This window comes from Staurois parvus, unplaced genomic scaffold (assembly GCF_062004578.1).
Source record: "Staurois parvus isolate SC_StPar_1 unplaced genomic scaffold, SC_StPar_1.0 ptg001103l, whole genome shotgun sequence".
NCBI lineage: Eukaryota > Metazoa > Chordata > Amphibia > Anura > Ranidae > Staurois > Staurois parvus.
In genome coordinates, this window is record NW_028318899.1 from 141,352 (window position 1) to 154,723 (window position 13,372).

The 13,372-nt window shown below is 54.7% G+C and overlaps 1 protein-coding gene across 1 annotated transcript in view; it reads right to left on the bottom strand.

Annotated features, from left to right (window-relative positions):
- Positions 1-9,614, bottom strand: part of LOC149440253 (asparaginyl-tRNA synthetase-like) — a 142,873-nt gene extending 133,259 nt beyond the window's left edge. Inside the window, exon 1 of the mRNA XM_089658854.1 lies at positions 9,566-9,614. The gene's annotated coding sequence lies outside the window, so the exon portion shown is untranslated. The remainder of the gene's footprint in view (positions 1-9,565) is intronic.
- Positions 9,615-13,372: the final 3,758 nt, after the last annotated feature.

The window sequence follows — 13,372 nt, forward strand, 5'->3', positions numbered from 1 at the left end:
CAGGCAAGAGTCCCAGAGTCAGAGACATGATGGGACTTGTAATATTTATACATCTGGAGGGCCATAGTTTGGAGAACCATGCTTTACATCATATGAGTTTGTACAATATCAAATATATAGGACTTAAGTATGATTTAAAATATAATATGTAAATAATATTGACTATTAAAGAAATAATGTGAAAACAAATCTCACGGAGCTGGCCCTTCCCCCCCATCATGTGGGCTTGCTGCCTAACACCCTCCCACCCCTCACTCTTCTGTTCCGTCCATGCTGGAACTTCTAGTCCTCCGTGTCCCTGACACAGGCAGCCGTCCACAGCCCTTCAACCTCCCTTTGCCTGCAGTCTGGCCCCCTGCTAAGGGAATCCAAACACAGGCCCTCTCCTCCCTTCCCCCTCATGCACAGGGCCATTGCCATGGTAACCTGACAGGAAGTGTCTGGTTACCAACAAGCCTCACAGCTCTATACTTAAGGGTGATCAAGAAACGGATCCCCCCCACCTCCACCCTGTACCCTACCCGTTGTTCCATATTGCCATCCAGAGAACTGTACTGTGTACTGCTGTGTCTGCTGTGAACCTATGGACTAAAGGAACTGTTGACTGTGCCCCAAAAACCTCCCCAATTAAAGCACGCACAGTGGGTTCTGTGCAATCTGTCTCTGTGTGCTCTCTGGTTCTCTTGACAACAAACAACATCTTGAATCACAGCACTTGCACAAATTATGTATCGCCTCTATTTCGACTTTCCAATTAACTAGTTGGCAAACGGAGATAGCCAAATGACGGCTACACTGCGGCCGCCCATTTCTTGAAGGGTGTCATATGACATCTCCATGAACGTGCTCTCCTGCTCGCCCCCGGGGGCACGCATCCGGCAATCTCCATGATCGTTGTGTCCTATGGACACAGCTGATCACGTAAAGTAATGGTAAAAGGCCAATCACAGCGGCCTTTTACAATGTGATCTGCTGTGTCCAATGACACGCTGATCACCAGGTAATGCAATTACCGTTTCTCAGCTGAACTTTCCTCACGCTGTCAGAACATGTGGAAAGTACAGCAGATAACCGGAAGTTGTCAGAGCAGGGATCGGCAAAAATCGTCAAGGCAATGAACATCAGTGCCCTGATGATCAGTGCCCAGCAGTGACAGCCACCACTTCCGCCCACCTGTGTCACCTACCTGTGGCCAAGAGTGCCACCCACCTGTGCCCAGCAATGCCACCCACCTTTGTCACCAACCTGTGCCCATCAGTGCCACCCACCAATGCTCATCAGTGCAGACCAGTAGTTCCGCCACTCCTTCCCAGCAGTAGCCCCAGTCAGTGACACCAGTCAGTGCCGCCTAGCAGTGCCGCCTATCCGCGCCATCTCATTAGTGCTGTCTATGAGTGCCCTTCAGTGCTGACTATCAGTGCCGCCTATCATTGGCCATAAGTGAAGCCTATCAGTGCCGCATCATCAACACACATCAGTGAAGGAGAAAAATTACCAGTTTTCAAAATTTTTTAATAGAAACATAGAAATGTTTTGGGGGCACTATTATTGTTTATAGTGCAAAAAAATAAACACACAGTGGAGAGTACATACCACGAAAAGAAAGTTGTATTTGTGACAAAAAATGATAAAACTTCAGATGGGTACAGTTCTGCATGAACGCACAATTGTAATTGAAAGTGCGACAGCGCATATAGCTGAAAATTGTCGGGGGCAGGAAGGGGGTAGAAGTGCCCTGTAGGCAGGAAGGGGGTAGAAGTGCCCCGGTAGGCAGGAAGGGGGTAGAAGTGCCCGGTAGGCAGGAAGGGGGTAGAAGTGCCCTGTAGGCAGGAAGGGGGTAGAAGTGCCCTGTAGGCAGGAAGGGGGTAGAAGTGCCCCGGTAGGCAGGAAGGGGGTAGAAGTGCCCGGTAGGCAGGAAGGGGGTAGAAGTGCCCTGTAGGCAGGAAGGGGGTAGAAGTGCCCTGTAGGCAGGAAGGGGGTAGAAGTGCACGGTGGGCAGGAAGGGGGTAGAAGTGCCCTGTAGGCAGGAAGGGGGTAGAAGTGTCCTGTAGGCAGGAAGGGGGTAGAAGTGCCCTGTAGGCAGGAAGGGGGTAGAAGTGCCCTGTAGGCAGGAAGGGGGTAGAAGTGTCCTGTAGGCAGAAAGGGGGTAGAAGTGTCCTGTAGGCAGGAAGGGGTAGAAGTGCCCTGTAGGCAGGAAGGGGGTAGAAGTGCCCGGTAGGCAGGAAGGGGGTAGGAGTGTCCTGTAGGCAGGAAGGGGGTAGAAGTGCCCGGTAGGCAGGAAGGGGGTAGAAGTGCCCTGTAGGCAGGAAGGGGGTAGAAGTGCCCGGTAGGCAGGAAGGGGGTAGAAGTGCCCTGTAGGCAGGAAGGGGGTAGAAGTGCCCTGTAGGCAGGAAGGGGGTAGAAGTGCACGGTGGGCAGGAAGGGGGTAGAAGTGCCCTGTAGGCAGGAAGGGGGTAGAAGTGTCCTGTAGGCAGGAAGGGGGTAGAAGTGCCCTGTAGGCAGGAAGGGGGTAGAAGTGTCCTGTAGGCAGGAAGGGGGTAGAAGTGTCCTGTAGGCAGAAAGGGGGTAGAAGTGTCCTGTAGGCAGGAAGGGGTAGAAGTGCCCTGTAGGCAGGAAGGGGGTAGAAGTGCCCGGTAGGCAGGAAGGGGGTAGGAGTGTCCTGTAGGCAGGAAGGGGGTAGAAGTGCCCGGTAGGCAGGAAGGGGGTAGAAGTGCCCTGTAGGCAGGAAGGGGGTAGAAGTGCCCGGTAGGCAGGAAGGGGGTAGAAGTGCCCGGTAGGCAGGAAGGGGGTAGAAGTGCCCTGTAGGCAGGAAGGGGGTAGAAGTGCCCTGTAGGCAGGAAGGGGGTAGAAGTCCACGGTGGGCAGGAAGGGGGTAGAAGTGCCCTGTAGGCAGGAAGGGGGTAGAAGTGCCCTGTAGGCAGGAAGGGGGTAGAAGTGTCCTGTAGGCAGGAAGGGGGTAGAAGTGTCCTGTAGGCAGGAAGGGGGTAGAAGTGCCCTGTAGGCAGGAAGGGGGTAGAAGTGTCCTGTAGGCAGGAAGGGGGTAGAAGTGTCCTGTAGGCAGAAAGGGGGTAGAAGTGTCCTGTAGGCAGGAAGGGGTAGAAGTGCCCTGTAGGCAGGAAGGGGGTAGAAGTGCCCTGTAGGCAGGAAGGTGGTAGAAGTGCCCGGTAGGCAGGAAGGGGTAGAAGTGCCCTGTAGGCAGGAAGGGGGTAGGAGTGTCCTGTAGGCAGGAAGGGGGTAGAAGTGCCCGGTAGGCAGGAAGGGGGTAGAAGTGCCCGGTAAGCGAGGGGTTAATAAAATTAGGTATCCATTCAATGTATCCTCTGATAATCATAGAGGCCATGAAATAATGTATCACTTTAATTCATGATACTGCAGAATGTAAAACTGTAGCCACTGAAATATTGGGGTGCCAATTGTGACCCCTAAATTGCTGTAACACGACCTACCAACCACAGACATCCACAACAAAACTACCACAAACAATTATTGACAGACTTCCGCCCCTTCTGCCATAAACAGCACCCCTACCAAAGTAACACCATCAAGTGACAGAACTGCAACTGCACTGACATCCGTGTACCCATATGAATGGCGCAGCGTGCAAAGGGTTATATATTGTGTAGATCTGCCCCCCTTGTCATTTCCCCCCAGCAAGATCAGTCCGCCGTGAACATGTGCCCCCCTTGTCATTATTCCCCAGCAAAATCGGTCCCTCGTGAAGATCGGCCCCCCTTGTCTTTCCCCCAAAGCAAGATCAGTCCCCGTGAAGATGTGCCCCCCTTGTCATTATTTCCCAGCAAAATCATTCCCCCGTGAAGATCTGCCCCCCTTGTCATTCCACCCCAGCAAGATCAGTCCCCCGTGAAGATGTGCCCCCCTTGTCATTATTTCCTAGGAAGATCAGTCCCCCGTGAAGATGTGCCCCCCTTGTCATTCCCTCCCTGCAAGATCAGTCCGCCGTGAAGATGTGCCCCTCTTGTCATTCCCCCCCAGCAAGATCAGTCCCCCGTGAATATGTGTCCCCCTTGTCATTCCCCCCCAGCAAGATCAATCCGCCGTGAAGATGTGCCCCCCTTGTCATTATTCCCCAGCAACATCAGTCCCCCATGAAGATCTGCCCCCCCTGTCATTCCCCTCAGCAAGATCAGTCCCCCATGAAGATCTGCCCCCCTTGTCACTCCCCCCAGCAAGATCAGTCCCCCGTGAAGATGTGCCCCCCTTGTCATTATTCCCCAGCAAAATCAGTCCCCCATGAAGATGTGCCCCCCTTGTCATTATTTCCCAGCAAAATCATTCCCCCGTGAAGATGTGCCCCCCTTGTCATTCCCCCCCAGCAAGATCAATCCGCCGTGAAGATGTGCCGCCCTTGTCATTATTCCCCAGCAAAATCATTCCCAAGTGAAAATGTGCCCCCCTTGTCATTCCCCCCACCAGCAAGATCAATCCGCCGTGAAGATGTGCCCCCTTTGTCATTCCCCCCCAGAAAGATCAATCCGCCGTGAAGATGTGCCCCCACTTGTCATTATTCTCCAGCAAGATCAGTCCCCCATGAAGATCTGCCCCCCTTGTCATTCCCCCAAAGCAAGATCAGTCCCCCATGAAGATCTGCCCCCCTTGTCACTCCCCCCAGCAAGATCAGTCCCCCGTGAAAATGTGCCCCCCTTGTCATTATTCCCCAGCAAAATCAGCCCCCCGTGAAGATCTGCCCCCCTTGTCATTATTACCCAGCAAAATCAGTCCCCCATGAAGATCTGCCCCCCCTTGTCATTCCCCCCCAGCAAGATCAGTCCCCCGTGAAGATGTGCCCCCCTTGTCATTATTACCCAGCAAGATCAGTCCCCCATAAAGATCTGCCCCCCTTGTCATTATTCACCAGCAAAATCATTCCCCCGTGAAGATGTGCCCCCCTTGTCATTACCTTCCAGCAAGATCAATCCGCTGTGAAGATGTGCCCCCCTTGTCATTATTACCCGGCAAGATCAGTCCCCCGTGAAGATCTGCCCCCCTTGTCATACCCCCCCAGCAAGATCAGTCCCCCGTGAAGATGTGCTCCCCTTGTCATTCCCCCCCAGCAAAATCAGTCCCCCGTGAAGATGTGCCCCCCTTGTCATTACCCTCCAGCAAGATCAATCCGCTGTGAAGATGTGCCCCCCTTGTCATTATTACCCGGCAAGATCAGTCCCCGTGAAGATCTGCCCCCCTTGTCATACCCCCCCAGCAAGATCAGTCCCCCGTGAAGATGTGCTCCCCTTGTCATTCCCCCCCCAGCAAAATCAGTCCCCCGTGCAGATGTGCCCCCCTTGTCATTACCCCCCAGCAAGATCAATCCGCCGTGAAGATGTGCGCCCCTTGTCATTCCCCCCCCCAGCAAGATCAGTCCCCCGTAAAGATGTGCCCCCCTTGTCATTATTCCCCAGCAAAATCAGTCACCCATGAAGATCTGCCCCCCTTGTCTCCCCCCCCCCCAGCAAGATCAGTCCCCCGTGAAGATCTGCCCCCCCTTGTCATTATTCCCCAGCAAAATCAGTCCCCCGTGAAGATCTGCCCCCTTGTCATTCCCCCCCAGCAAGATCAGTCCCCCGTGAAGATGTGCCCCCCTTGTCATTACCCCCCAGCAATATCAATCCGCCGTGAAGATGTGCCCCCCTTGTCATTATTACCCAGCAAGATCAGTCCCCCGTGAAGATGTGCCCCCCTTGTCATTCCCCCCCAGCAAAATCAGTCCCCCGTGAAGATGTGCCCCCCTTGTCATTACCCCCCAGCAAGATCAATCCGCCGTGAAGATGTGCCCCCCTTGTCATTATTACCCAGCAAGATCAGTCCCCCATGAAGATCTGCCCCCTTGTCATTCCCCCCAGCAAGATCAGTCCCCCATGTCATTATTCCCCAGCAAAATCATTCCCCCGTGAAGATGTGCCCCCCTTGTCATTCCCCCCCAGCAAAATCAGTCCCCCGTGAAGATGTGCCCCCCTTGTCATTACCCTCCAGCAAGATCAATCCGCTGTGAAGATGTGCCCCCCTTGTCATTATTACCCGGCAAGATCAGTCCCCGTGAAGATCTGCCCCCCTTGTCATACCCCCCCAGCAAGATCAGTCCCTCGTGAAGATGTGCTCCCCTTGTCATTCCCCCCCAGCAAAATCAGTCCCCCGTGCAGATGTGCCCCCCTTGTCATTACCCCCCAGCAAGATCAATCCGCCGTGAAGATGTGCGCCCCTTGTCATTCCCCCACCCCCAGCAAGATCAGTCCCCCGTAAAGATGTGCCCCTCTTGTCATTATTCCCCAGCAAAATCAGTCACCCATGAAGATCTGCCCCCCTTGTCTCCCCCCCCCCAGCAAGATCAGTCCCCCGTGAAGATCTGCCCCCCCTTGTCATTATTCCCCAGCAAAATCAGTCCCCCGTGAAGATCTGCCCCCTTGTCATTCCCCCCCAGCAAGATCAGTCCCCCGTGAAGATGTGCCCCCCTTGTCATTACCCCCCAGCAAGATCAATCCGCCGTGAAGATGTGCCCCCCTTGTCATTATTACCCACCAAGATCAGTCCCCCATGAAGATCTGCCCCCTTGTCATTCCCCCCAGCAAGATCAGTCCCCCATGAAGATCTGCCCCCCTTGTCATTCCCCCCAGCAAGATCAGTCCCCCATGTCATTATTCCCCAGCAAAATCATTCCCCCGTGAAGATGTGCCCCCCTTGTCATTCCCCCCCAGCAAAATCAGTCCCCCGTGAAGATCTGCCCCCTTGTCATTCCCCCCCAGCAAGATCAGTCCCCCGTGAAGATGTGCCCCCCTTGTCATTACCCCCCAGCAATATCAATCCGCCGTGAAGATGTGCCCCCCTTGTCATTATTACCTAGCAAGATCAGTCCCCCGTGAAGATCTGCCCCCCTTGTCATTCCCCCCCAGCAAAATCAGTCCCCCGTGAAGATGTGCCCCCCTTGTCATTACCCCCCAGCAAGATCAATCCGCCGTGAAGATGTGCCCCCCTTGTCATTATTACCCACCAAGATCAGTCCCCCATGAAGATCTGCCCCCTTGTCATTCCCCCCAGCAAGATCAGTCCCCCATGTCATTATTCCCCAGCAAAATCATTCCCCCGTGAAGATGTGCCCCCCTTGTCATTCCCCCCCAGCAAAATCATTCCCCCGTGAAGATGTGCCCCCCTTGTCATTCCCCCCCAGCAAAATCAGTCCCCCGTGAAGATGTGCCCCCCTTGTCATTACCCCCCAGCAAGATCAATCCGCCGTGAAGATGTGCACCCCTTGTCATTATTACCCGGCAAGATCAGTCCCCCGTGAAGATCTGCCCCCCTTGTCATTATTACCCAGCAAGATCAGTCCCCCATGAAGATCTGCCCCCCTTGTCATTATTCACCAGCAAAATCATTCCCCCGTGAAGATGTGCCCCCCTTGTCATTACCTTCCAGCAAGATCAATCCGCTGTGAAGATGTGCCCCCCTTGTCATTATTACCCGGCAAGATCAGTCCCCCGTGAAGATCTGCCCCCCTTGTCATACCCCCCCAGCAAGATCAGTCCCCCATGAAGATGTGCTCCCCTTGTCATTCCCCCCCAGCAAAATCAGTCCCCCGTGAAGATGTGCCCCCCTTGTCATTACCCTCCAGCAAGATCAATCCGCTGTGAAGATGTGCCCCCCTTGTCATTATTACCCGGCAAGATCAGTCCCCGTGAAGATCTGCCACCCTTGTCATACCCCCCCAGCAAGATCAGTCCCCCGTGAAGATGTGCTCCCCTTGTCATTCCCCCCCAGCAAAATCAGTCCCCCGTGCAGATGTGCCCCCCTTGTCATTACCCCCCAGCAAGATCAATCCGCCGTGAAGATGTGCGCCCCTTGTCATTCCCCCCCCCCCCAGCAAGATCAGTCCCCCGTAAAGATGTGCCCCTCTTGTCATTATTCCCCAGCAAAATCAGTCACCCATGAAGATCTGCCCCCCTTGTCTCCCCCCCCCCCCAGCAAGATCAGTCCCCCGTGAAGATCTGCCCCCCCTTGTCATTATTCCCCAGCAAAATCAGTCCCCCGTGAAGATCTGCCCCCTTGTCATTCCCCCCCAGCAAGATCAGTCCCCCGTGAAGATGTGCCCCCCTTGTCATTACCCCCCAGCAATATCAATCCGCCGTGAAGATGTGCCCCCCTTGTCATTATTACCCAGCAAGATCAGTCCCCCGTGAAGATCTGCCCCCCTTGTCATTCCCCCCCAGCAAAATCAGTCCCCCGTGAAGATGTGCCCCCCTTGTCATTACCCCCCAGCAAGATCAATCCGCCGTGAAGATGTGCCCCCCTTGTCATTATTACCCACCAAGATCAGTCCCCCATGAAGATCTGCCCCCTTGTCATTCCCCCCAGCAAGATCAGTCCCCCATGTCATTATTCCCCAGCAAAATCATTCCCCCGTGAAGATGTGCCCCCCTTGTCATTCCCCCCCAGCAAAATCAGTCCCCCGTGAAGATGTGCCCCCCTTGTCATTCCCCCCCAGCAAAATCAGTCCCCCGTGAAGATGTGCCCCCCTTGTCATTACCCCCCAGCAAGATCAATCCGCCGTGAAGATCTGCCCCCCTTGTCATTATTACCCAGCAAGATCAGTCCCCCATGAAGATCTGCCACCCTTGTCATTATTCACCAGCAAAATCATTCCCCCGTGAAGATGTGCCCCCCTTGTCATTACCCTCCAGCAAGATCAATCCGCTGTGAAGATGTGCCCCCCTTGTCATTATTACCCGGCAAGATCAGTCCCCCGTGAAGATCTGCCCCCCTTGTCATACCCCTCCAGCAAGATCAGTCCCCCGTGAAGATGTGCTCCCCTTGTCATTCCCCCCCAGCAAGATCAGTCCCCCGTGCAGATGTGCCCCCCTTGTCATTACCCCCCAGCAAGATCAGTCCCCCGTGAAGATGTGCCCCGCTTGTCATTCCCCCCCAGCAAAATCAGTCCCCCGTGAAGATCTGCCCCCCTTGTCATTACCCCCCAGCAAGATCAGTCCCCCGTGAAGATCTGCCCCCCTTGTCATTCCCCCCCAGCAAGATCAGTCCCCCATGAAGATCTGCCCCCCTTGTCATTATTCACCAGCAAAATCATTCCCCCGTGAAGATGTGCCCCCCTTGTCATTCCCCCCCAGCAAAATCAGTCCCCCGTGAAGATCTGCCCCCCTTGTCATTACCCCCCTCACCCCAGGATCAGTACCCCGTGAAGATCTGCCCCCCCCCCATTGACGCAAACATCACCCCCTGGCAATAAGCTCAGTCTCCCTTGATGCAAATCCCCACCCCCATGTGACTGGTACCCACGTGTAACTGCACCACCAAAACATGTTATGGGCCCCCAATATCACTGATCCCCCCACATGTGACTGTACTTGCCATGTCACCCCCCCAGCAGCTTGGCGACATTAGGAACGTCAGCAGCAGCAGCAGTGATCCGATGCATGTGACTCCTGTACTTGCAATCCAGCATGAAAGGAGTTAACACTTTCTCAGAGCGAGATCGCTGATCGTCTGCTTATGCCTGAAACTGGCACATGCGCAGATACAGCAAGGGGGGCAGATGCTCACGGTGTTGCATGAAGATGTGTGTCCCGTGAGCATCTGCCCCCCTTGCTGTATCTGCGCATGTGCCAGTTTCAGGCATAAGCAGACGATCAGCGATCTCGCTCTGAGAAAGTGTTAACTCCTTTCATGCTGGATTGCAAGTACAGGAGTCACATGCATCGGATCACTGCTGCTGCTGCTGACGTTCACAGTTGCTGCAGGCATTGACTAAGACACCTAAAAACTGTCCCAAGCAGGCAATGCTGAAGACAACTAAAAAGCGCCTCCGTGAGGGCCTCCTTCGTATGACGTCACGCAGTCTGGGAAGTTCAAACGGCGCCTGAGCACTGTAGAGGTAGGACGTGTCGGTGGGAGCTCCGCATTCTGCGCGTGTACAGAGCCGTAGATTCTCCGATTGTACGGTATCGTTATTATTATTATGTGTAACTAGAAAATCTACAATTTGTGGGGAATTTGTGTGGAGTGTTCTTGCCTCCACCAGTAGTCTGTAACTGCAGTGGGCGGAGTCGTTTTGTCACTCAGCTGAGTGCTCACACACCTGGGTTCCTATGGCAACTCACTCTACAGCAGGGGGAGAGGCCTGGTTGTAAACAAACTGCTCCAAGTTGCTGACTTCACTGGCGGTTGCCATCTTCAAACGGTTGTAGTTTTACAACTATACATCCTACAGTGAAGAGCTTTATACTGTGAGAATCACAAGACCCCGACCTACATGTCGGTGCCTAGTATGTCCCTGAAATATTTACAGTGAAGGCACAGTCGTGGTTTAAAAATCGCCCTTCAAATTTCAGGTGTCTAGAGTGGATTTTCAATGAAAGTCAATGAGTTGCAAACAAATGGTCATATTGTGAAAACTATCAGGACGATGGCTTAGCCGTGGACATTGTTAGTGGCAGCAGGGATAGCTGAACGTGTTGATATCAGGTTTGTGTAGGTGGGCTTTATAATGAGGGAGTGATGGCAGTTTACAGGTCATGTCCTGATTGTTCAGCTCACACTCTAGTTTTCAACATTCCGCCATTCATTCCTATGGGAAAAGTTCACCACAAAAACGGCGATATTTCGTGAACCATTCGGCCAAACGTTCCACAAAGTAATAGCGCACCAATGGGGAACAATCCGCACGTTTCCGTATATTACTGTCTATGTAGTGTAAACTGTGGGAGGAGTTAGGGTGGTAAATGTGTCTGTAATAAGAATCTATATGTGAGATAACAAGAAGTGTTCCTGTAAGAAGACGTCATTATTAGGATTTATTTATTCTGATGATTGCAATGAGGTTTGTATTAAATCTTCTATTATTACATTGGAGACCCATGACTGCAGGTGACGGTTCACTCCTACTGACTACTGTGCCCCCACCCCCCTTTTTTTTTTTTAATAGAAATTAACCAATTAAGGTCCAGGCTTTTTCTGGCCTTTTTTATTCACATATATTTTTTTTTTATTAATATAAAAACGTACTGAAACCTCCCAAACATTACATTTTGTATTCAAGCCGAAGCCCTAGACAATAAATTGGTGTGTTTTTGCAAATTTTTTGTTTTTGTTATGTATATATGTCACTGTATTTGCGCAGCGGTTTTTCAACTGCATTTTTTTTGTTTTGTTTTTTTTTTGCGGAAAAATTATACTTATGACACTTTTTGAATTTTAATGCTAAAAACCCCACACATCTCAATTTTTATTTCTGTAAAATAAAAATGACGTTACGCTGAGCGAATAGTTACCAAACGTCACGCTTAAAAATTGCGTATGCCCTGTGCAGTGGAGAAAAACGATGTGCATTTTACTATCCATAGGCGATGGTTTAAAAGGCTTCACAGGTTACCACTTCAGATTTGCAGAGGAGGTCTGGTGCTAGAATTACTGTCAATGATCTGATGTTTGCGGTGATACTTCACATGTGCGGGAAGATCGCGGCTTGCTTGCATGTGTGCGCGTTCGGTGCATGCATTTGCTTTGGCATACTTTAATTTTTTTTTTTTAGTACTGTCTTTTTTATTAAAAAAAATACTGTGATTGCTGTAATAAAGAATATACACATCCCTTTGAGTGCAATAGGCCTCGCACTAGTTGCAGCCAGGCACCGGGTCCGGCTCGCACTAGTTGCAGCCAGGCACCGGGTCCGGCTCGCACTAGTTGCAGCCAGGCACCGGGTCCGGCTCGCACTAGTTGCAGCCAGGCACCGGGTCCGGCTCGCACTAGTTGCAGCCAGGCACCGGGTCCGGCTCGCACTAGTTGCAGCCAGGCACCGGGTCCGGCTCGCACTAGTTGCAGCCAGGCACCGGGTCCGGCTCGCACTAGTTGCAGCCAGGCACCGGGTCCGGCTCGCACTAGTTGCAGCCAGGCACCGGGTCCGGCTCGCACTAGTTGCAGCCAGGCACCGGGTCCGGCTCGCACTAGTTGCAGCCAGGCACCGGGTCCGGCTCGCACTAGTTGCAGCCAGGCACCGGGTCCGGCTCGCACTAGTTGCAGCCAGGCACCGGGTCCGGCTCGCACTAGTTGCAGCCAGGCACCGGGTCCGGCTCGCACTAGTTGCAGCCAGGCACCGGGTCCGGCTCGCACTAGTTGCAGCCAGGCACCGGGTCCGGCTCGCACTAGTTGCAGCCAGGCACCGGGTCCGGCTCGCACTAGTTGCAGCCAGGCACCGGGTCCGGCTCGCACTAGTTGCAGCCAGGCACCGGGTCCGGCTCGCACTAGTTGCAGCCAGGCACCGGGTCCGGCTCGCACTAGTTGCAGCCAGGCACCGGGTCCGGCTCGCACTAGTTGCAGCCAGGCACCGGGTCCGGCTCGCACTAGTTGCAGCCAGGCACCGGGTCCGGCTCGCACTAGTTGCAGCCAGGCACCGGGTCCGGCTCGCACTAGTTGCAGCCAGGCACCGGGTCCGGCTCGCACTAGTTGCAGCCAGGCACCGGGTCCGGCTCGCACTAGTTGCAGCCAGGCACCGGGTCCGGCTCGCACTAGTTGCAGCCAGGCACCGGGTCCGGCTCGCACTAGTTGCAGCCAGGCACCGGGTCCGGCTCGCACTAGTTGCAGCCAGGCACCGGGTCCGGCTCGCACTAGTTGCAGCCAGGCACCGGGTCCGGCTCGCACTAGTTGCAGCCAGGCACCGGGTCCGGCTCGCACTAGTTGCAGCCAGGCACCGGGTCCGGCTCGCACTAGATGCAGCCAGGCACCGGGTCCGGCTCGCACTAGATGCAGCCAGGCACCGGGTCCGGCTCGCACTAGATGCAGCCAGGCACCGGGTCCGGCTCGCACTAGATGCAGCCAGGCACCGGGTCCGGCTCGCACTAGATGCAGCCAGGCACCGGGTCCGGCTCGCACTAGATGCAGCCAGGCACCGGGTCCGGCTCGCACTAGATGCAGCCAGGCACCGGGTCCGGCTCGCACTAGATGCAGCCAGGCACCGGGTCCGGCTCGCACTAGATGCAGCCAGGCACCGGGTCCGGCTCGCACTAGATGCAGCCAGGCACCGGGTCCGGCTCGCACTAGATGCAGCCAGGCACCGGGTCCGGCTCGCACTAGATGCAGCCAGGCACCGGGTCCGGCTCGCACTAGATGCAGCCAGGCACCGGGTCCGGCTCGCACTAGATGCAGCCAGGCACCGGGTCCGGCTCGCACTAGATGCAGCCAGGCACCGGGTCCGGCTCGCACTAGATGCAGCCAGGCACCGGGTCCGGCTCGCACTAGATGCAGCCAGGCACCGGGTCCGGCTCGCACTAGATGCAGCCAGGCACCGGGTCCGGCTCGCACTAGATGCAGCCAGGCACCGGGTCCGGCTCGCACTAGATGCAGCCAGGCACCGGGTCCGGCT